The sequence below is a fragment of the Schistocerca cancellata genome, chromosome 12 (assembly GCF_023864275.1).
Source record: "Schistocerca cancellata isolate TAMUIC-IGC-003103 chromosome 12, iqSchCanc2.1, whole genome shotgun sequence".
In the NCBI taxonomy this organism is placed as follows: Eukaryota; Metazoa; Arthropoda; class Insecta; order Orthoptera; family Acrididae; genus Schistocerca; species Schistocerca cancellata.
This window is the reverse complement of record NC_064637.1, coordinates 48,381,699-48,404,363: the sequence shown is the minus strand read 5'-3', so window position 1 is coordinate 48,404,363 and position 22,665 is coordinate 48,381,699. Positions and strand designations below refer to the sequence as shown.

General features: G+C 40.8%; 1 long non-coding RNA gene across 4 annotated transcripts in view; it reads right to left on the bottom strand.

Annotated features, from left to right (window-relative positions):
• Positions 1-226: 226 nt before the first annotated feature.
• Positions 227-22,665, bottom strand: part of LOC126109658 (uncharacterized) — a 41,029-nt gene continuing 18,590 nt past the window's right edge. For all 4 annotated transcript variants that reach the window (XR_007523707.1, XR_007523706.1, XR_007523705.1 and 1 more), the window contains exons 4-5: positions 17,646-17,813; positions 227-675 (exon numbers count right to left, since the gene is read on the bottom strand). This is a non-coding gene — a long non-coding RNA (uncharacterized LOC126109658). The remainder of the gene's footprint in view (positions 676-17,645; positions 17,814-22,665) is intronic.

Here is a 22,665-nt window from a genome sequence, read left to right as displayed (position 1 = left end):
AATAAATATCAGAAGAGTTGCAATGTTGCATATTCTGTAACCACATGAAGTTCCTCATTTAACAAACTGAAAGACACATTCACAGTACACTGCAGAAGGACTACGAAGCATAATTTATCTGAATACAATTCCTTTTCCAGAAAAGGTCTACACTAAAGTTTTCACGCATTTTTCCTTGCAGACAACATTAATCAGTTACGAAATTTCTGACACGCACGCACGCACGCACGCACACACACACACACACACACACACACACACACACACACACACACACAAGCGTGTGCACAAAAAACATTTAACACTGTGTATGTAAAACATCTAACACTGTGTATGTAAAACATCTGTTAGTATAATGTAAACATAAAACAACTAGCCATTTGTTCTTCACTAAATATTTTTGTGGCACAAGTTTCAAGTGTGCTGCTGACATCCAACTTGTAAAGGTTTGTCAGACAGACAGTCCTTTGAGATGACGATTTACACACGAAATACAAAGTGCTATAAAGCGAAAATGTGCTGCACTAATTTGAAAAAAAGAGAAAAAGCACTGAATACACACATCTGGGAGTATTCTGGCCCAGTCAGCCGCTATGTGGTCCACCGCAAGTAATACTGGTGTACAGCAAACGAAGCAGTCCTCTGAGAAGCAGCAGGAGCGGCACAGTATATCAGCTGCAACATGAGAAACAGATTTCGTTTTCACTGACACCCCTCAGTCTGCTGGCAGTTGCATTTGCTGCTCCCTGCACTTTGACATCATTTGGATGGCATACTCCTTCAGTACATCAGCTACATATGGTCTGTTGGCAAACTGGAGGTGGGAATGTGAGAAACAGCTCCATCACAGTGAGGCTGCCCCACAATGAGTTCACACTGCCCCAACTGTAGTGTGTGTTTAGAAGGGGCAACACATTGTGCATGGACAGAAAGGTAACTGTGTATTTTATTTTCCAATAAATGTGTTAGCCGTTTACAAAATACAGTGTATGATTGCATCTTTCAAATCACAGTATTAAAGAGTAAATGCTATTAAGTATGAACAAAAATAGTTAAAAACAAACAATGGAAACTTCAGGCTGGAATATCAACAATGAAAGGAAAAGATAGATTGCTACTTACCATGAAGATGACACATTAAGTTGCAGACAGGCACAAGAAAAAGTTTAGCTTTAGCACTAGCTTTCAGCCATTGTCAAAGAAATGAACGCACCCACACATTCGTTCACACAACCAAGCAAGTACACTTTACACACACAACTGCGATCTACAGCAGCTGAGACCAGATTGGAATTGTCACGGAGAATGGAAGCAGCAACCTGAGGGGGTGGGGAACCTACTCTAATCTACTGTCTCCATACCCTCCAGCCCAACAATTTTCACCCCCCCCCCCCCTCATTCTCACCCCCCATCATCTTTGTGTGCCTCACTCTGCCAATGTAACTGCTCATCTTTCCCCTTCCCCATTCCTCTCCTTCTTCACTCCCCCCCCCCCCTCCCTGCACCACAGCCTCCTGACACTGCACCAGTTAGCAGTCTAGTCCCTGAACACTCCTCCAGACAGTGCTCTTCTCTCCCCCACCCATATCATCCTATTCCTTCCCCTTCCATGATCCTTCCACACTGATGCCCCCAACCAACCTGCCAGAGATGGCGAGCAAGCGAGCGAGCGCACACAGTCTGCTTGGTTGTGTGAATGCGTGTTAGCTACACTCCATACAAATACACACATCAAAAAATGTTTTGCATCAGTTCGATTCACAGAGCTGACGATAGACGTTGTCTGTGGATACTGTATCAGAGACACAGTCCCTTTGACTGTTCACAGCTGTCACTCGGTTCCAGTTATCCACTAGAAAGGAGGTACACGGCCCGTGTTGTCTGCAGTTCAATCATGCCTAGATGGTAAATACCGCAGTTCGATCATGTCCACATTGTTATTTTGTGCCAGGAAGGGCTCTCAACAAGGGAGGTCTCCAGATGCCTTGGAACGATGTTGTTCGGACATGGAGAAGACACAGATAGGAATTGCTGATGACATGCCTTTCTCAGGCCGCCCAAGGGCTACTACCGCAGTGGATGACAGCTATCTATGCATTATTGCTCGGAGGAACCCTGACAGCAATGTCACCACGTTTAATACTTTTCGCACAGCCACAGGACATCGCGTAACTATTCAAACTGTGCGCAATAGGCTATATGATGACCAACTTCATTCCCGACATCCTTGGCGAGGTTCACCTTTGCAACCACAACACCATGCAGCGTGGGCCGACACCATGCCGAATGGGCCACTCAGGATTGACATCACATTCTCTTCACCAATGAGTGTCGCACATGCCTTCAACTAGACAATCGTCAGAGACATGTTTTGAGGCAACCCGGGCAGGTTGAACGTCTTGGACACACTGTCCAGCAAATACAGCAAGGAGAGGTTGCCTGCTGTTTTGGGATGGCATTATATGGGGCAGACATATGCCACTGGTGGTCATGGAAGGCGCTGTAACAGCTGTACAATACGTGAATGCCATCCTCCGACCAATAGTGCACCCATATCGGCAGCATATTGGGGAGGCATTCGTCTTCATGGACAACAAATTCACGCCCCCAACAGGCAAATCTTGTGAATGACTTCCTTCAGGATAACGACACTGCATGACTAGAATTGCCAGCATGTTCTCCAGACATGAACCCTATCAAACATACCTGGGATGGATTGAAAAAGGCTGTTTATGGACGACATGACCCACCAACCACTCTGAGGGATCTAAGCCAAATCACCATCGAGGAGTGGGACAGTCTGGACCGACAGTGCCTTGATGAACTTGTGGCTAGTATGCCACGACGAATAGGGGTAAGTATCAATGCAAGAGGATGTGCTACTGGGTATTAGAGGTATCGATGTGTACAGCAATCTGTATCACCACCTTTGAAGGTCTCGCTGTATGGTGGTACAACATGCAATGTTTATTTTTCATTAGCAATAAAAAAGGGCGGAAATCATGCTTATGTTGATCTCTATTCCAATTTTCTGTACACGTTCTGTAACTCTCGGAACCAAGGTTATGCAAAACTTTTTTGATGTGTGTGCTTTTAGAAAAAACTTCCTAACACTTAATTCTATACTCAATGTTAACAAATTTCTCTTCTTCAGAAATGCTTTTCTTGCCATTACCAGTCTACATTTTATATCCTCTCTACTTTGACCATCATCAGTTATTTTGCTCCCTAAATAGCAAAATTTTATCTACTACTTTAAGCGTCTCATTTCCTAATCTAATTCCCGCAGTATCATCCAATTTAATTCGACTACATTCCTTTATCCTCTTTTTGCTTCTGTTGATGTTCATCTTATATCCTCCTTTGAAGACACTATTCCGTTCAGCTGCTGTTTCAGGTCCTTTGCTGTCTCTGACAGAATTACAATGTCATCGGCAAACCTCAAAGTTTTATTATTTCTTCTCCATGGATTTTAATACCTACTCCGAACTTTTCTTTTGTTTCCTTTACTGCTTGCTCAATATACAGATTGAATAACATCGGGGATAGGCTACAAACCTGTCTCACTCCCTTCCGAACCACTGCTTCCCTTTCACGCCCCTCGACTCTTGTAACTGCCATCTGATTTCTGTACAAATTGTAAATAGCCTTTCGCTCCCTGTATTTTACCCCTGCCACCTTCAGAATTTGAAAGAGTATTCCACTCAACACAGTCACAGGCTTTCATTCCACTCAACACTGTCAAAGACTTTCTCTAAGTCCACAAATGCTAGAAACACAGGTTTGCCTTTCCTTAACCTTCTTCTAAGATAAGTCGCAGAGTCAGTATTGCCTCACATGTTCCAACATTTCAATGGAATCCAAACTGATCTTCCCCACAGTTGTCTTCTAACAGTTTTTTGATTTGTTTAAGGAATTCCTGTCAGTATTTTGCAGCCATGACTTATTAAACTGATAGTTCAGTAATTTCTGTCAACACCTGCTTTCTTTGGGATTGGAATTATTATATTCTTCTTTAAGTCTGAGGGTATTTCGCCTGTCTCGTAAATCTTGCTCACCAGATGGTAGAGTTTTGTCAGAGCTGGCTCTCCCAAGGCTATCAGTAGTTCTAATGGAATGCCGTCTAATCCTGGGGCCTCATTTCGACTCAGGTCTTTCAGTGCTCTGTCAAATCCTTCACACAGTATCATATCTCCCATTTCATCTTCACCTATGTCCTCTTCCATTTCCACAGTATTGTTCTCAAGTACATTGCTCTTTTACAGACCTTTTATATACTCCTTCCACCTTTCTGCTTTCCCTTCTTTGCTTAGAACTGGTTTCCATCTGAGCTCTTGATATTCATACAAGTGGTTCTCTCTAATTTTCCTGTAGGCAATATCTACCTTAGTGATATATGCCTCTACATCCTTTTTTTTTTTTTGTCTTCTAGCCATCCCTGCTTAGCCATTTTGCAGTTCCTGTCGATCTCATTCTTGCGACGTTTGCATTACTTTTTGCCTGCTCCATTTACTGAATTTTTATATTTTCTCCTTTCATCAATTAAATTCAACATCTCTTCTGTTACCCAAGTATTTCTACTAGCCCTTGTCTTTTTACCTACTTGATCCTCTGCTACCTTCACTATTTCATCTCTCAAAGCTACCCATTCTTCTGCTGTATTTCTTTCCCGTGTTCTTGACAATCGTTACCTAATGCTCTCTCTGAAACTCTCTACAACCTCTGCTTCTTTCAGTTTATCGAGATTCCATCTCCTTAAATCCCCACCTTTTTGCTGTTTCTTCAGTTTTGGTCTACAGTTCACGACCAATAGATTGTGGTCAGAGTCCACATCTGCCCCTGGAAATGTCTTACAATTTAAAATGTGGTTCTTAAATCTCTGTCTTACCATTATATAATCTATCTGAAACCTTCAAGTGTCTCCAGGCTTCTTCCATGTACACAACTTTCTTTTATGATTCTTGAACCAAGTGTTAGCTATGATTAAGTTATGCTCTGTGCAAAATTCTACCAAGTGGCTTCCTCTTTCATTCCTTATCCCCATTCCATATTCATCTACTACTTTCTCTTCTATTTCTTCTCCAGCTATTGAATTCCAGTTCCCCATACATGTTACATGATGCAATCAGGCAGAATGTGTCAGACACATATTCACACTGTCATTCTCAAGTTGTCAAATCCTGATCTGAAAACAGTTCTGTCTATTGTGGAATCAAACTACTGTAGGCTCAACAGAGGTTGATTTTAGGCCTCATTACATTTCTGTTGTTCGAAGTTTGCAAGACACACTCCCTAATGTTAATCCTAGTATTAAAGTGAATAAAAATAGTGCTCAGACAAACAGTAAACACTGTGGCAAAAACTTTCAGTTTCACGGTACACAACATGTACTATCGGATACAGTGAGGAAGTCTCATCCTCGGTACTTTTCGAATGATGACCAGAACGTTTGTTCTTATCGTGATGCAAAATATTTCTAATGTGGAAAGCAAGGTCACATTCCAACAGAGCGTTTACAAGGCAACGCAGATGCTTTGTGAGCACACAGCCACAGCATAGTTAGCGACAAGTGCGTTCTGTAACAGAAATGCCATAAAAGCCAGGACAGGCAATTGCTTCACTTTCACATCGCAGAACTCTTCTATTGCAGTACGTAGACAGGAGGACATGCTTTCTGTCCCGTAAGAGTGGACAGCTACAGCTGCCTACTTCTGTTTTATCTGCCTGTAATGCACGCAAAATTCCAGTGCTTGACATGTGCAGTTTGCCAGCAACTTCTCCTGGAATTACAAAATAAGTATCGTTTCATGTACTCAGTTCTAAAAACAGAGCAAACATATTCGGTTAGACTTGTTTGATGTTACAAATCAGTGTTTCAGTGTGTCACACTAATGTTTCTGAATGTTTGACCAACTTTTAGTACGGGCTAATGATTTTTAAGCTATTACCATTCAGAAGGGTTTCAGCTCCTGCTATTTCTCATCAGCGCCTGGAACCATTAACGGCAAAAGTCCCTTCTTGTAAAATTATGAGGGTAATCCCAAAATAAGGCCTCCTATTTTTTTTATTTAAGTACATAGACCTGTTTATTTCTACAACGGTTTATATCAGATTACAACTTTAGCATTTAGATATTTTTCAACATAATCACCATTTCTGTCGATTCATTTTTGTAGACACTGTGGCAGTTTTTGTATGCCCATGTCATACCAGCTCGCCGCCATGCTCTTCAGAAAGTAATGAACCTCTTCTTTCACCTCATTATCGGAGCTGGATCGCTAATGCTGACATTTACTGTGAGACTCTGAAAAAACTCAAACGGGCAGCAATTCAGAACCAAAGAGGAATGTTGAGCAAGGGCATACACATTCTCCATGACAATGCTCGCCCACACATCGCTCGGCAAACCGTTGCCCTCCTGCAACAGTTTCAGTGGAACATAATCACCCACCCAGCCTATAGTCCTGACTTAGCACCCGGTGACTATCACCTGTTCCCTAGGTTAAAAGAACATTTGACCGGAAAGTGATTCAGCTCCGACGACGAGGTGAAAGAAGAGGTTCATAACTTTCTGAACAGCATGGCGGCGAGCTTGTATGATATGGGCATACAAAAACTACCACAACGTCTACAAAAGTGCATCGACAGAAATGGTGATTATGTCGAAAAATAGCTAAATGTTCAAGCTGTAAACTGATGTAAACCACTGTAGGAATAAACAGGTCTATGTACTTATAAAAAAAAAATAGGAGACCTTACGTTTGGGATTACTCTCGTATTTGCACAATACTCTAGCCGTTGGTTGTACGCCTGCTAAACATTTGGCAAATTTAGACTGCTTATTTCAATTTCTTTCTGTGGATGGTTTAAAGTGCAATATGGAAAAGTACTCCTCCTTCCAAAAAAAATTTTACTATGTAGGACACACAATAAATGCACAGGGAATTCATCCTGCTACTTTGCAATTGTCTGCAATAAAAGATACGCTGGTGCAAGGTGCACTGTAGCATTAAGGAGCTCCAAGCTCTCATTGGGAAGCTTACCTACTATATCAAATTCATTAAAACCACTGCACAATTTACTACTCCACCGAACCGGCAGCATTGGAAAAATGTTCCTTTCGTGAGGTACCAAGAATTTCAGGATGCATTTCGGCAATTAAAAGGACACATTATTAAATCATCTTTGTTTGATTTTTTTGACCAGCTAAGCCTGTTGTGTTAGCTGTGGATGCATTATTATGGGACTGGAGCTGTGCTCTGGCACAGAATTTGTTTTTCTGATAGACCTATTACTTTTGCTCAAAAACTGTTAACAAAACACAGTGCAATTTAAAACAGAGTCAGCTTGAGAAAGAGGTGCTCGCCATGACCTTTGGTGTTACCATATCCCACCAATATTTGGACAGCTGGAAGTTCTATTTCATTAGAGATCATAGGGCTCTATCAGCTCTAATTGGGCTCGAATGCTTTGTATCATTTTTAAATCTATATGCAAGAATTTAAAAGTCTTCAAAATTTTTTTCTCGATTTTTGGTGTGTTGCCGCAGAAACTGCTCCCGACCCAGCTCTTCGGCATTTTGCAATACATGTACCATGGGTGGCCACGTACTTTGATAGAAATTCTCCACTCAGCAGCACGTCGCTATTTTTGTATCATCACACACTACCTGAATGGTCAAGTGTTCTGCTGTTGCACACAGAGAATGACGATGCACATGTTGTGATTCCTCTCTCCCTGAGAGAGGAGATTTGTCCTTATCACATCAAGGTCATTAGGGCATAGTTTGCAAGAAACAACTCATCAGAAATCATTGTATCTGGCAGGGCATGGATGCTCAGATTGAGAAAAGGTTTCTGCGGAACATCAATCAGCTCCACCACAATGCTTTTATGAGTCGCCAGGTCCATCTTAACTGTGGCAACATATCCATACTGATTTTGCGAGTCTCTGCCACGGTGGGTGGTGGTAGAAGCACACAGTAAACTTCCTTTAGTTGTCCCCCGGACATCTACCGCTACTGAAAGTAGGGCTTTGACTTTATCTTCTAATTTATGCCAGATCACTGTCTCAAGACAGTCGACCACCATTCATGGTAGTCAATTCAGTTTTGTGCTGCCAATTCCATCCACCGTGTGGCTACTACATCTTTACACCCCCAGTCTAACGGTGAAGCTGAACAGTTTATTCTAGCATTCAAATGACACATGGAGAACCTCTGTTCCTCCCACATATACAGGAGCAAGCCTTTAGGCAAGCCCTCCTTGCCATGTGGCGGGATGTCACTGGCAGAATTACGAGGGTGGTTTGAGAAGTTCTCGGAATCACCACGAGAGGTCAGCGCTAGCGCAACGAGTTTTTCACGTGATATTCATTGGACTATTGTCTGTAAACACGTGACACATCAGTGCTCTTGGTAGAGAGCTGTGGTTGTGAGTGCCTGTGTTGTTGTTCCCACGTAGTGATCTGCGAAGACGGAAAAAGATTGAGATTCGAGCAGTGATTAAGTACTTCATAAAGAGAGGTATGAAAGCAAATAGACATTCATGCCAATTTCAAGAAAGACTGGGGGACTCTAATCCTTCATATTCAACTGCTGTCAAGTGGACAAATGAATTTAAATTTTGTCAGGAGAGCTTAGGTGATGTTCCGCACAGTGTTCAGCCAAGATGTGTCACTACTCCAGAAATCATGGCAAAAGTGCACACAATGGTCACGGAGGATTGCCAATTGAAAGTGCGAGAAATTGTTCATGCTTGCCCGATGTCGTCTGAAAGGATATATCACATTTTACCTGAAGAATTAGAAATGAAAAATTTATCTGCAAGATGGATGCCGCAACTCTTGATGCTGGATCAAAAACGCAATATAATGGACATATTGGAACAATGTTTGGCCCATTTTAGGGGAAACAAACAAGATTTTTTGCACCAGTTTGTGACCCCAGATGAAACTTTGGTGCACTACTATACCTCAGAGACAAAACCACAGTAAAAGCAGTGGAAACATGCTGATTCTCAGCCACTACAGAAAGCAAAGAAAATTCGTTCAGCAGGAAAGGTCATGGCACCATTGTTCTGGGATGCGAAGGGGATTCTGTTTGTAGATTATCTCCGCACTGGGCAAACAATTACTGGAGAATACCATGCTAACCTCCTGCACAAATTGCAACAAAATATACTCGAAAAAAAAGGCCAGGTTTAGCAAGGAAAAAAGTCATCTTCCATCACGACAATGCGCGTCCGCACACATGTGCCACCGCCGTAGCAAAATTACACGAACTAAGGTATGAATTGTTACCACAACCGCCTTATTCACCTGATATGGCTCCATCAGACTTTCATCTCTTCCCAAAACTGAAAATTTTTCTTGGTGGATGAAGATTCACTTCAAACGAAGAACTGATAGCTGGAGATGACATCTATTTTGCAGGTCTGGAGGAAACTCATTTTCGAGATGGGATCAAGGCACTGAAACAACATTGGACCAAGTGCACTAATCTAGGAGGAGACTACATTGAAAAATTAAAAAAGTTTCAGTGCTGTAAGTACTTTTTTTCTATTTTGTTCCGAGAACTTTTCAAACGACTCTCGTATTACACAGTCGTAGTCAGTGCACACTGTTACATTTCCTGTGGCCACTACGGAAACAATTCGTTCTGCAAGGTGAGACAAAGTTTCAGCCACAAGATGAAATATTTTACAAACTTTTGGAGAGAAACAGTGAGCACAGTGTTATTACAAAAGCCACTGCAATTTCTTCTTACATTTTACAAGGTTCCACTGGGCTGCACCAGAACCAGCTACAGCGTGCTTCCAAGTACGGCACAGATTCTGCCACAGAGTTTTTACCCAGAAACCCTGGTATGCCACTGTGGTCCCTGCAAGCAGTTGTCTCTGGCTTTCTGCCAATTGCAGCCCACACCGTCCACAGTGGTGTCCACAGATGTCAATGTCTTGGCACCGCTGCCACTGAACTGACGTGTGTGGATGCGCCGCCCAGAGACGATCACTGCTCCACCACAGAAGATACCCTCGCCGTGTGCCCAACCACGGCGACTGGTCTCAGGGCACGGGTGTGCACCCTGTGACCAGTTTCTCAGCCGTTGTTCCCAGTCACTCGCAAGGTGGATATCAGGGTGCAGTCAGAGAGCTGCCACTGGTTTAAGTTACACCCCCCGTCTCCCCATCTGCATCCAGTCTGCCCGCGTTCCACCGCTGGGAGCCACAGCCTTACATGACAACTGTGTTGAGGTTTGGAGGGGAGGAATGTGTCTCATTCAAAGAGTGAGGTGCCAAAGCAAGGTTGTTACCTTGCAACGAAACCACAAGGTACAAATGTCGACAACATTGTGAACTTTGTGCTGTATTTCCCCCCATCTGTTTCTAGAGTGACCAACGATTTTACTGCCAATTTTTGTGCCCACTGTAGCCCTTATAATAAAACTCTGTCATGTTGCAGAACATTTATTTTTTTGCCAACTCATTAACATGTGCACAAATAATGTCACAAATGTCCAAATTGTCTTTAATGTACAAATACCTCCTCTTTGGATTGTGGCAATTTCCTTGCAATATGAGAGGCTCATCCACCAATTTGCCAAGCTAAAAAATTGAACTTACTTATTACATAACAACAACAGTCCCAGACTCCCATACACAGGGTAGAAGACAAAAGAATGAAACACAACAACATATACAATTCCATCACGAATCCAGACCAATGGGGAGACGACCGGGACAGAACAGCAGACACTATATCATGAATGTTACAAAAAGAATACACAGAAGTGACACTATATAGACCTGCACCAAACATAACCATGACACAAAGTGACAGTACAATGATAGAGAAAATTAAACATTATATAGTGATACAGAAACAAGATGAATCAGGGACACACTAAGGCAAAATAACTCATAACACAACTGCAGTTACAAAACTATATAAATATGTAGAATAATATTAGAGATACAAATAGAAAGTGCTGGTCAGAAATGTGTAACTCTATGACCCTATTACAAGGTCTGCCTACCTGGCAAGCCCCATAAGGTATTGACAGTAATAATGACTGTCACTTAAAGGTATTTCAGAACAGTCTGTAAACAGTGACTGGCTGTAGTTGCCTACGGGTCATTTAACAAGTGTACTAAGTTAGGATATTAACCCGTAATGTAAAATCATATTACATACAACTTGCAACGCCATATCAAAAGAAAGTGCAGAAGGTGACAAAGGTACCAGCACATACTACAGATGCCTTCTGCCAGAAGTAATAAGAATGCAATGTGTGCTAAGCAGCTTGCAAATGGATAGACCTACGAACTGTGGTGTGCTCGTAGAAGTTATTGAAAGAAATCTTAACCCTTTTGCAGCTACGGGCATACATTGATGCCTGGCAGGTAAAAAGGCGAAATGGCTACGGGCGTAGATGTATGCCCGGCAGGGGGAAAGTCGAGATGGCTAATGGCATTCGTATATGCCCAAGCTTGGGAGCACGTAAATGTACACGACAGATTGGCCACTCGCTGTTGTCCACATTTCTGGCAACAGAGTCATTATCTGGTCTTCTTTGTAAAGCAGGAAAGGGCTTTAGTTTTCACCTCCCCTGGCCCTTTCTGCTTACGAGTCGTACATTCGGCCAGTCTTCTTTTGGCTTCTGGTGAGACGACTGAGTTTGCGTGTGTACCGTATTTACTCGAATCTAAGCCGCACTTTTTTCCGGTTTTTGTAATCCAAAAAACCGCCTGCGGCTTAGAATCGAGTGCAAAGCAAGCGGAAGTTCTGAAAAATGTTGGTAGGTGCCGCCACAACTAACTTCTGCCGTCGAATATATGTAGCGCTAAACAAGCAAGCTTTGTGGGCACAAAGATAAATACTGGCGCCAAAACCTTTTTTTTCTTTGCCCCGAGTTTCGACCACTGCATTTTCATACATTGTCCAACGAAGTAAATACAAATTCCGTATTGTTCATCTTCGAATGCAGCAGAATTTCAATGTACTACGAAAATCCGACTGCCAAGACTGTTAGGGATGTTTGTCAATATGGCCAACTCTACGTTCCGAGTTTTTTCCTACCCGTGAGAAGAGATGGCTGCTAATAGGAACCTGATGAAATGTGAATCACATGCAGTATTCTCTTCACCATAAGAATAATACGAAAATAAACATTTTGCCATGTATTCTTTCGTGTTTGCTGCTCTCATTTAAATCCTGTCTGCCTAATAAACTATTAAACTAGAGTGAAACAACAGCAAACGCGGAAGAATATACGTATCGTGTCATGTTTATATTCGTATTATTCTTATGCCTAATAGTGATATAGTCAGAAATGAAGCACGGCAACTGACTAGATTTTAAATGTAAGATGACTAATTTCTGTGCAGAATTTGATGTAATAAAGAAGCGGCCGCAAAGATTTTCAAACGGATAAAAATTTTCGCCTAACTCTCGTTCAGAACATGTTCTATCATACGCAGTCTATTATTTGGTTCTTGTTGATCATTATCAAAGAAAGCAGCAGTGTAAGTAACAACAAATAGCAGTTTCTTGCCATCGTTTCACTAATGAGACGATTCCTCTCTTTTTTTATTGTAAGCGGCGGTAGCGCGCACAAAAGCAAGTCATGCCGCGTGCCGCGAGCGGCGACAGGCCGTACACACGCACTATCAGAATGCGACAAACAATGCATGACGCAGTACAGTAATGCATTTTCAGCTTAGAGTGACGTAAACACCTATGACAAAGAAAACGCACTTATCAGATCAAAGCAAAATAAGCAATCGATTCAAACCAGACGAAGCACGTGAAAAAGGAATGGTACCCGTATAAATACGGACGGAGCTCCTGACGCATAGCAATGGCTACCTGGTAAAGCTTAACTGCTAAGCTTACGACTCGAACCAAACTACTGTAGCTGTATCGTCTTTCATTCGACCTAAATTGTGTCTCGTATTACAATGGACCAACTTTGTTTCGATTTGGAGGTGCGGCCTAAAACTTTTCTCTCCCCTTGAATTTCGAGTCTCAAATTTCAGGTGCGGCTTAGATTCGGGAAATATTTTTTTCCTTTATTTCGAGTCTCTTTTTTCAGGTGCGGCTTAGATTCGAGTGCGGCTTAGATTCGAGTAAATACGGTAGCCTTTGCCACTTTGGGACACAATATATCAGACAAAGAAATCGTGGATATTCTTATGAATAGTAGCGACGAAGATTGTAGTGATACTTCTTGGATTTCTTCCGACGAAGTGTCGGATGCATCTGAACGTATTGCCGAATCCTCGATGTCACAAACAGAAGATTCTTCCTCTGAAGACAGAAAAGAAGATGAAGTAAGTGAAACTTCATCAGGAGGAAGAAAGTATGACTGGACAGAGAATCATCCAGTAATGAAACAACACCATTTTGTTAACATATTTAGCAGGTTAAAAGCAGATTTCGAAGAGTCAGCAAGTCATTTAGATTTTTCTTATTACTTCATGTCCAGGGAATTCGTTTATGCCATCTGTACACAGATCAATAATTATTATTAATTTATTAATGAAAAAGTAATGACAGTATCCAGGAGGTTACCTCACTGGAAGCATATAGAGCCAGCAGAATTTTATTGTTTCTAGTGTGTTCTCTGCTTATGCCTAGAAGTAAAAAGTCAGTGAATGAATATTGGTCGACAGATTCTTTGCTTCCAACACCAATATTTTCTAACATAAGAGCCAGGAACCGGTACAAATTGATCCTGCATTTATTGCACTTCAGTGATAATTCCACTGCATCTCAAGATCTTCTTCTAAAAATACATCTCATCGTAGATCACACAAAAAAATAAATTCCGCGAGGTAGTAGTATCCTTTGAAAACCTAGTGACTGACGAAAGTCTGTTACTTTTCAAGGAAAGGCTCCAATGTAAGCAGTACATACCACATAAATATAGCCATTTTGGCATTGAAATTTCCATCCTTTGTGACGTACAAACCATTTATATTTTGGATTATACTGCCTACACTGGTGCCACCACGGAAATAGAATCCGGAAATGCTGATTTGGGAAAAATCAGTCAATCTTGTTGCGAGGCTGTTATTGCCATACCTCAACAAAGGCCATACCATTTATTTAGACAAATGGTATTCAGGCTATGAATTATTCCTGTGGCTCTATGATAAATGTATAAACACCGGGTAACAGTACTCAAAAACAGGAGACATTTACCACCGTTGGCAGACAACCTGAAAAATGTAGAAATACAGTTCAAATCCTGTAGAACGTTAATGGCACTAAAATGGATGGACAAGAAAGAAGTCTGGGTGCTTTTAATTGTAAATGGACAAGAGTTTGTGGAGTCAAAGAAAAAATAACATAAAACGGGCCAAAACAAATTGAAACCTACCTGTGTTGTCAGCTATAATAAGCCAATGGGTGCAGTTGAGAAGACAGATATGCTGTTATCTTCTGAACAGTGCATCCGAAAGACAATGAAATGGTACAAGAAAGTATTCTTTCATTTGACTGACTTGTGTGTGCTTAATGCAGAAACTATTTTTGTAATACAAAAGCAACAGAAGGTACCACTAGGAAAATACCACTTGAAAATAATCTGTCAGTTGCTTGATAAATTTCATAGACGTGTAAAAGTTCAATCCCACAGACAACCAAAGGAGAGAGCCCTTTCAGACTGCAGAACAAAGAGGGACATCATCCAAGGTTCCTCATAGTAATGGAGAAAAAGGAGATTCCTCAGAGACACTGTAGTATGTACTGCTCATTCATAAGATGTAGAAAGTGTGATGTGGCTCTCTGCACGGTGACATGTTTCGAAAAATATCACACACTACAGAAATTTTAGGATGTTTTAATAACTGTGCACATTTCAAGTAAAGGAAAATAAAACATAAAAATAAAAAATTAAATAAAAGTAAAAAAAAAAAAATGGTTTTTAACACAGCCAGTGGCAGTCCAAAGCCAGTGTCAAAAATGAGAATGGGAAACCACTGAAGTAAACCGTACTGAACGTGACAAGCTAAAAAAGAAAACAGCGAGCAAGAAGAAAGTAGACGTTTACTACCCGATTTCTTACTGTGGAGAATCGACTCTAGGCTTTAATTACAAACGAAGCCACGGGCCTATCTCAAAATGTGTTATCCAGATATATTCTCTGTTTATCGCTGAGTCTGGATACGTGACACAATGTGGTTTTAAATTTCTGTAATTATGTTTTATTTAAGATAGTAGCAAGAATGGTCAGAGATTTCGGTGTTTTTGCTATGCGCAACTCACTTTAAAACCGTATATCTTCAAACACATTAGTTTGATGTCAATGATATTTTAATATGTTGGAGACACATTGACAGTCTGAGTCCCAAGTTACAGGAATTACTAATAAAAAAAGTTCCCATCATTTTTCTAAACAAACTGTTTATCAGCCCACAATAAGTAATCTAACTGAAAGTGTTGGTTAGTTTTGAAGCTCACTTTTGTGGTTATCAGAAGCTATAACCACTGTGACCATACAGGTTATACTGTTTTTAGGAAGAATATCACTGAACAGTCGTTCTGTGCACACCAGAATATGAGGGAAGCCTGCAGTGGCCGTAGCCTACAGCTGCCCGCCGGCCGAGCACACACTGCGTTTCCTCCCACCAGTCGGCCGGGCAGCCAGGACACTCTGCCCTTGTAGCCGTGAAAGGGTTAATAGGCGTTTTGAAAGAATCTACAAATTAGAGGAACTGAAAGCAAAGGATGGCATATCGGCATCCACACCTTATCCTTTTTCTCAAATCAAAATGGGTATCGAAGGCTAACCGAGAATACGTTAAAGAACTGGTGTTGCCCACCCCGTCCCCCCGAAATACAGGGGAACGAGAACGAGGGAAGAGCTTGCAACATTCTGGGGGGGGGGAGGGGGGAGAGGGGGGGGGGGGGGGGGGGGGGGGGGAAGAGATGATGCTGTGACTTACCAAACAGGAAAGTGCAGGTAGATAGAGACAATAAAAAACACACACACACACACACAAATATCGTTATTGTGTCTATCTACCAGCGCTTTCCCGTTTGGTAAGTCACAGCATCTTTTTTTAATATATTTTTCCCATGTGGAATGTTTCCTTCTATTATATATATATATAGACGGAAACATTCCATACTCTGATTCTTCTGTAGTGAGTAATACTGCCAATACTATAATACATCTAGAAATAATGTAGTATTTAAAAGATAATGACAACAGTTTAGTTACCTTGAACAGATATCCAAATATAAAAAACAAATAAAAAAGATTACCCTCAAAGATAAAACTTGTTTGCCAAGTTCTGCTCCTGCTGAAAGACTATTTTCATTTGGTTGAATAATACACAGGGTCACAATGCTGTGCAGACGTACTGTCTGGCTAAAGTACTCTGTGACAGTTGTGTGTTAACAATGCAAAGTGGAGAATGGATTTAAACACTCAATACACCCACGGCAGGAACAATATGTAAGAAACTATCAACTGAACTAAGGAGGGCATAGATATGAGAAAAATTATATTACGTACTGCAAATAATATTATTGTATAAAAGAATTTTGTAAAATCAATAGAAAGAAAAGAGTTGACATGTGAAGGAAAACTAAAGAAGTTAAACATAAAAACTTATTAAGTCTGGCTAAACAATGAAGGGTATTGCCCCCTACAGGTGAAGGACCAAGTACAGAAATTTTAACGTAATGTGTACTCTGAGCAGCAAATAAACAAACCCTAAACAACCAGAAAATTGCACCAGAACTGTATACTGTTGTCTAGTAAAGTCTTGACAGCGGCAGTATACAGTAAGGGGGCAGTTGTACTGTACCGAAACCGAGATACCTGAAAGACCGGAAATTTGTTAAATTGATTGTCTCTCTCTTTCTCGTGATTTATAGGAATATTATACTACATGTGGCACTGAATCTACGTTATCTCAGTAATTCCAAATTTCCTACTGTTCATTTCTTAACAGTTTTCTTTTATTAATCTCTTCTCTTGTTTTGGACGTCTCCACAGTACGATGTTTCATGGAGGCATTCTGTCTTTTGTGTCAAGCAAAAAAAAAGTGTAAACTTTTATCTTAATACAGCGTTTATTACAAGCCTTGAGTGGGGTTTTATTCAGGAGTAGGAAAATCCCAAGTCCATTACAATCCCTTCTACAAAAATTTTATATCACAGAGATAATATGCCTTATCGATACGACACAGTCAGAAGAAATTTATTTATCTAGTAAGAGCAAGGCCACAGAAAGAGACTCTGGAGCTGCTGTTATCAAGAAGAAATGAGGTAAAGCGATAACTTCCACAAACATTACTTTACAAGACATTAGTGAAAATTGGTGGTTTTACAGGTGAAAGCAACAATAGCAGCTGTTTGGTCTGCTGCCCTCTTAACATTATTTACACAAATTGTAAAAAGGTAAAAAAATAGACAATCACATCATCCCCACTTCACAGACCAATCGAAGGATCCCAATACAGCTGTTACAGGTTAGGACCGCCCTCACTCAGTACACAGTCCCCAGATGGCACGGCAGTTTGAACTGGCACACAGCACACGTACGATATTTCTAAGCCACGTCCTTACCGGAGTGTGTTTCCCATTCCGCACCCCTGTACGGGTCCCGATGCCTAGGTCACACTACTCACCGCCCTTCCGCCTCCTGCTGCTCCTGTTCCGGTTCTCAGCCCGTCCTCTGTGATGTCTTCGAGTGGCCGGCACTCCTAGAACTCTCGGGCATCACCACGTCCCTGGCTGCCTTGTCCGCCAGGGACCCTTCGATCCGGTCCCTGTACTCCTCCCATTCTGTTCTCTTCCTGTAAACCAAACCAGGCATATTGATAATTTCATTTTGTTTCTGATCTCTCCGAGATGCATTAAAATCTCAAAACACTTCACATACAATTTTCTGTGGACAATATATCCATACTGGCAGTTCAGATGCATATTACGAGGAAATGAATGTATCACTTTTGTTTACTTAGTATGGCTGCATTCGGGCCTTAACATTCTCTCGCACATCAGACCAGGAGCAGCACATTCCAAAACATACTACAAAACTCAATTTCTAAGTAGACCTCTGGTTCATTTATGTAAACCTGAGTAATTATTATGAGAATAATTACAATCACCAACACAAGTATAAACAATCAGTAGTACAGAATTGTCATTAATAATAATAATAATAATAATAATAATAATAATAATAATAAAGATCCCAATACCACAACAGATAAATGCAGACTTTGCAAACAACAAATAGAAACAGTAGATCACATCACAAGCGGATGTACAATACTAGCAAATACAGAATACCCCAGAAGACATGACAATGTAGCAAAAATAATACATCAACAACTTGCCATACAACATTAACAACACGTTACCACATACAAGTACACACCACAAAATGTACTGGAGAATGATGAATACAAATTATACTGGAACAGAACGATTATAACAGATAAAACAACACAACATAACAAACCTGACATCATACTCACCAAAAAAAAGAAGAAATTAACACAACTAATCGAAATATCCAATACCCAACACAACAAATATACAGAAGAAAACAGGAGAAAAAATTGAAAAATACATCCAACTGGCTGAGGAAGTCAAGGACATGTGGCATCAGGATAAAGTTGACATTATACCAATTATACTACAAACTACAGGAGTCATACCACACAATATCCACCAGTACATCAACGCAATAGAGCTACAGCCAAATTTATATATACAACTACATGAATCTGTAATTATTGATACTTGTTCAATTACCAGAAAGTTCCTAAATGCAATGTAACATATACTGTACAGTTAAAAGAAAGTCACGCTTGATCAAGGTCCGCGTCACTTTCCATTTTTAACCAGACCTAAGGTCTGAGAAAGGAAAGAAGATAATAATAATAAAGAACATTAAAAATAAGAACAATATTGATTAGTTTAGCACATCTGAAGCTGCGTTACTAATCAGATTGGGTGGAATAATTAATCATGGAGATGATTGAAATAATAGTGACAGCAGCTGTTAAGAGTGCACCGACTTTCAATAGAGGGCTCTGTATACGAAGGGGAGGGGAAGAAGCTACTGACAAGAGTAAGCTGCAGACTAGTGTGTGTAAGAGATTCGTATTGTGAAAAAAGTTAGACCATGAGGTGCCTTTTGATGTTTGGAAACAATTTTATTTCCCTGATATTTTGAGGAAGAGTGTTCCGATGTTGGGTTCGTGAAACAGATGGCTGTGTTATGTAGTGGTATAGAGAGGATGTTACTTTGTTGACAATGAGTATTTTTTTCTGTGACATTCAGATACTGGTGTAAGAGTTGAAGATAAATAAGAGGGAGTGCAACGACTGACAAGATGACAGAGTGAACCCAAGGTATGACAGTTTGTACTTTTAATCGGTACACAGTTGTCATAATTATCACAGCCAAAAGTGACCTTCAGTTACCTGTCAATATTTTACACATACTATCCCAAACCATTTAGGTCAAAATTACATAGCCAGTAGAGAATCCTAAACTGAGTATTTTGAGATCAGGAACAGGTAGTCAGAAATTTACATTATACGGGGTGGAAATCAACATTTTATGCAATCTTCCTGGCAGAGTAATACCGAGTTCTTGAGCGAGCTTTGAACTTGGGATCTTCGCCTTTTGTTGCCAAGTGCTCTTCCGACTGAGCTTCACTTTCGCCAGTACATCATCTCCTACTTTCCAAACCTCACAGAAGCTCATGTGTAACACTTGCAAGACCAGCATTCCTGCACGAAAGGATATATACATAAAGTTTAACAAACTTTATGTAAAGTGTATACATCAATTTTAACAAACAGTGCAAGAGTAATGAAATTTTTCCAAAATAAATCAACGTGAAAATTAAAGCTACCTCCACGGCAGCAAAATGAGCTGAAAAGCTGCGCATGATAATGGCCTAAGGCCAAATTTGCTATCATGAAATAAAGAAAGTGTTACAGTCACTGGCGTAAAATGATGTCTTTTATAAAATTCTACATGACTGTGAATCTCAGGTATAAAAAGCAAAACCACACTGTAAGCAGCAGCACCAGTGCATGATGGGAGTGGCGACTGGATGGAGGTAAGGAGAATGCTGGGGCGGAGAGGGGGAGGGATAGTTAGCGGAAAAGGAGAGACAGAGTGGGGGAAGGAGAAAAAAAGAAAAATGCATGCAACTGCTATTTTTTCAGCCTACTTTTCCAGTGAAGAATGTTCAACTAGTGAGATTACAGGTAAGTGGTAAATGACGTTTTCATTCCACCCTGGTGTCATGTTGTTTCAGACTGTTTAGGTACAGAACAAATGAAGCGGAAATAGGAGAGAGTCAACAACGTAACCCAGTTTCTAATACCTCCCCCCCCCCCCCCCTCCGCCCCATCCTCCTTGTTAAAGAATGGTGGAATAATTCAATTGCAGTTCACGACTTTTCCCTAATCACTTCTGACGGGTCTCAATTAACTACTTTCTCTGTGGTTGGGAGTTAATGTTCTGTCGTGCTCAGCTGCTAAACATATAGTATTACAAGTTCAGTTTCTATACTGGATCTAGTTTCCATTCAAGTTTGGAGGTGTTTTACTCAGATAGAACATTCAAATGTTAGTCAGCTGCCACTAAGATACAATATAAATTACCATTAAGATGTGATATCAGTCAGTCAAACCAAAACAAAAGCCATTACACACACTGAACATTCAACAGTAATGAACAAAAGAAACATTTAGAAAATGTGTGAAATGTTGGACAGTGGACACACACACACACACACAGACACACACACACACACACACACACACACACACACACACACACACACACACACACGGTGCCAATTCAGAGGGTCCCCGAATACAGCACACCACAGTCCAGGCATCGCTACAAGCGAATTTCACAGAGCCCAGAGTCCCCCGGATGTAAAATATTCATTAAGTGATGCTGAGGTAAGGAATGCAGTAAGCACCTGGATAAACAGACTGCTGGTAGCCAACTGTGATGGGGGAATATCTAGCTCATAGATGTATGATAAGTTCTTAAGTAATGCAAACAATTACATAAAGAGATAAAAGCAAGTCTCTGTATGCAACGATTTTTGTTAATGAAATATTTTATGGGATTTATGAAACGTTCCTGATTTAGCCTCATGTTTTACCTTGTCAGATCAATTCACATTAAAACACCATATTTACACTATTAACGCAGCAATCCTTATTGCGTAAAACACAGTTTAAGATGATACATAACAACTCCACAATTATACTCTGGAAAGAGATACGGCTGCCTTATGAGAGTAATACATCTACAGCAATGTGCTGAAGAAAGCTTGCTCCAAAACAGGATTCCGAACATCGCGATCGAAACTGACAAACTGTGCACGCTATTTTTATTTCTGTTTGACATTCAAACTGTTTTCCACTCTTCAGTTATGACACAACCGGAAGTTTGGACGATATCAGCCATGTTAATTAAAACTTCTGGGCTGAATTGCCGTGGTCCATTTCTCTTGAAAGCTGTTCGCAAATGGCTTAATTCATCTTGCACGTAAATTGGCTCACAGATGTCATTAGCTCTGTCCACTAAAGTTTTTATGACTCCTCTCTTCTGCCTAGGATGATGATTCGAATTCTTACGTAGGTAACGAATCATCATCCTAGGCAGAAGAGAGGAGTCATAAAAACTTTAGTGGACTGAGCTAATAACATCTGTGAGCCAATTTACTTGCAAGCTGAATTAAGCCATTTGCGAACAGCTTTCAAGAGAAATGGATACACTGACAAGGAAATAGATCTAGCACTCCACCCTAGAAGAAAAGTGTCCGAAAATACACGACAACAACAACCGTCGGCTGGAAAAGTTTTTCTTCCATTTATTCATACCATCTCGGACCATATTGGTAAAGTTTTGGCCAAGTTTCAAGTGGGGACAATCTTTCGACCTACCAAGAAAATTAGTGAAACTTTTAGATCAGTGAAAGACACACGACACCCCTTAGCTACCCCAGGTGTGTATAAAATTCCGTGTAGCTGTGGCATGGTCTACATTGGAACAACTAAAAGGAGTGCTAATACCCGCCTAACGGAACACAAAAGGAACTGTGGATTGGGACAGATTGAGAAATCAGCTGTGGCGGAACACGTTTTCAAAGACGGTGATCAGGAAATAAAATTTAGTGAGACAAACGTGATAGCTAGGACCTCACATTATTAAACTCGCATCTATAGAAAAGCTATAGAGATCTACAGGCACGGAAATAATTTTAATAGAAAAGAAGAAGGATTAAAACTAGACAAGATATGGCGTTCGACTTTGTACCAACGAAGTGACAATCTATTACCTGTAATCGAGAGAGATGGCACTAGCCAGAGATAGTTTTAAAAGTCGAAAGCACGTGACGAGTGGTGGCGCCATCTAAGTGCTCTATATAAGTGGAACCACCAGCGCCTAGCAGCCAGTCGCCGACTCACCCGAGAAGATGTTGCCCGCAGCCGGCAACGAAACGTCAGGAAGGAGAAGTAGTTTCATATATGGACCACGGCAATTCAGCCCGGAAGTTTTAATTAATGAAGACGCCAGCCGTGAAAGCTTACATGCTATGATATCAGCCATAAATGCTTCAACTGCTGTGTAGCAACAGTAACTAACATTAACTA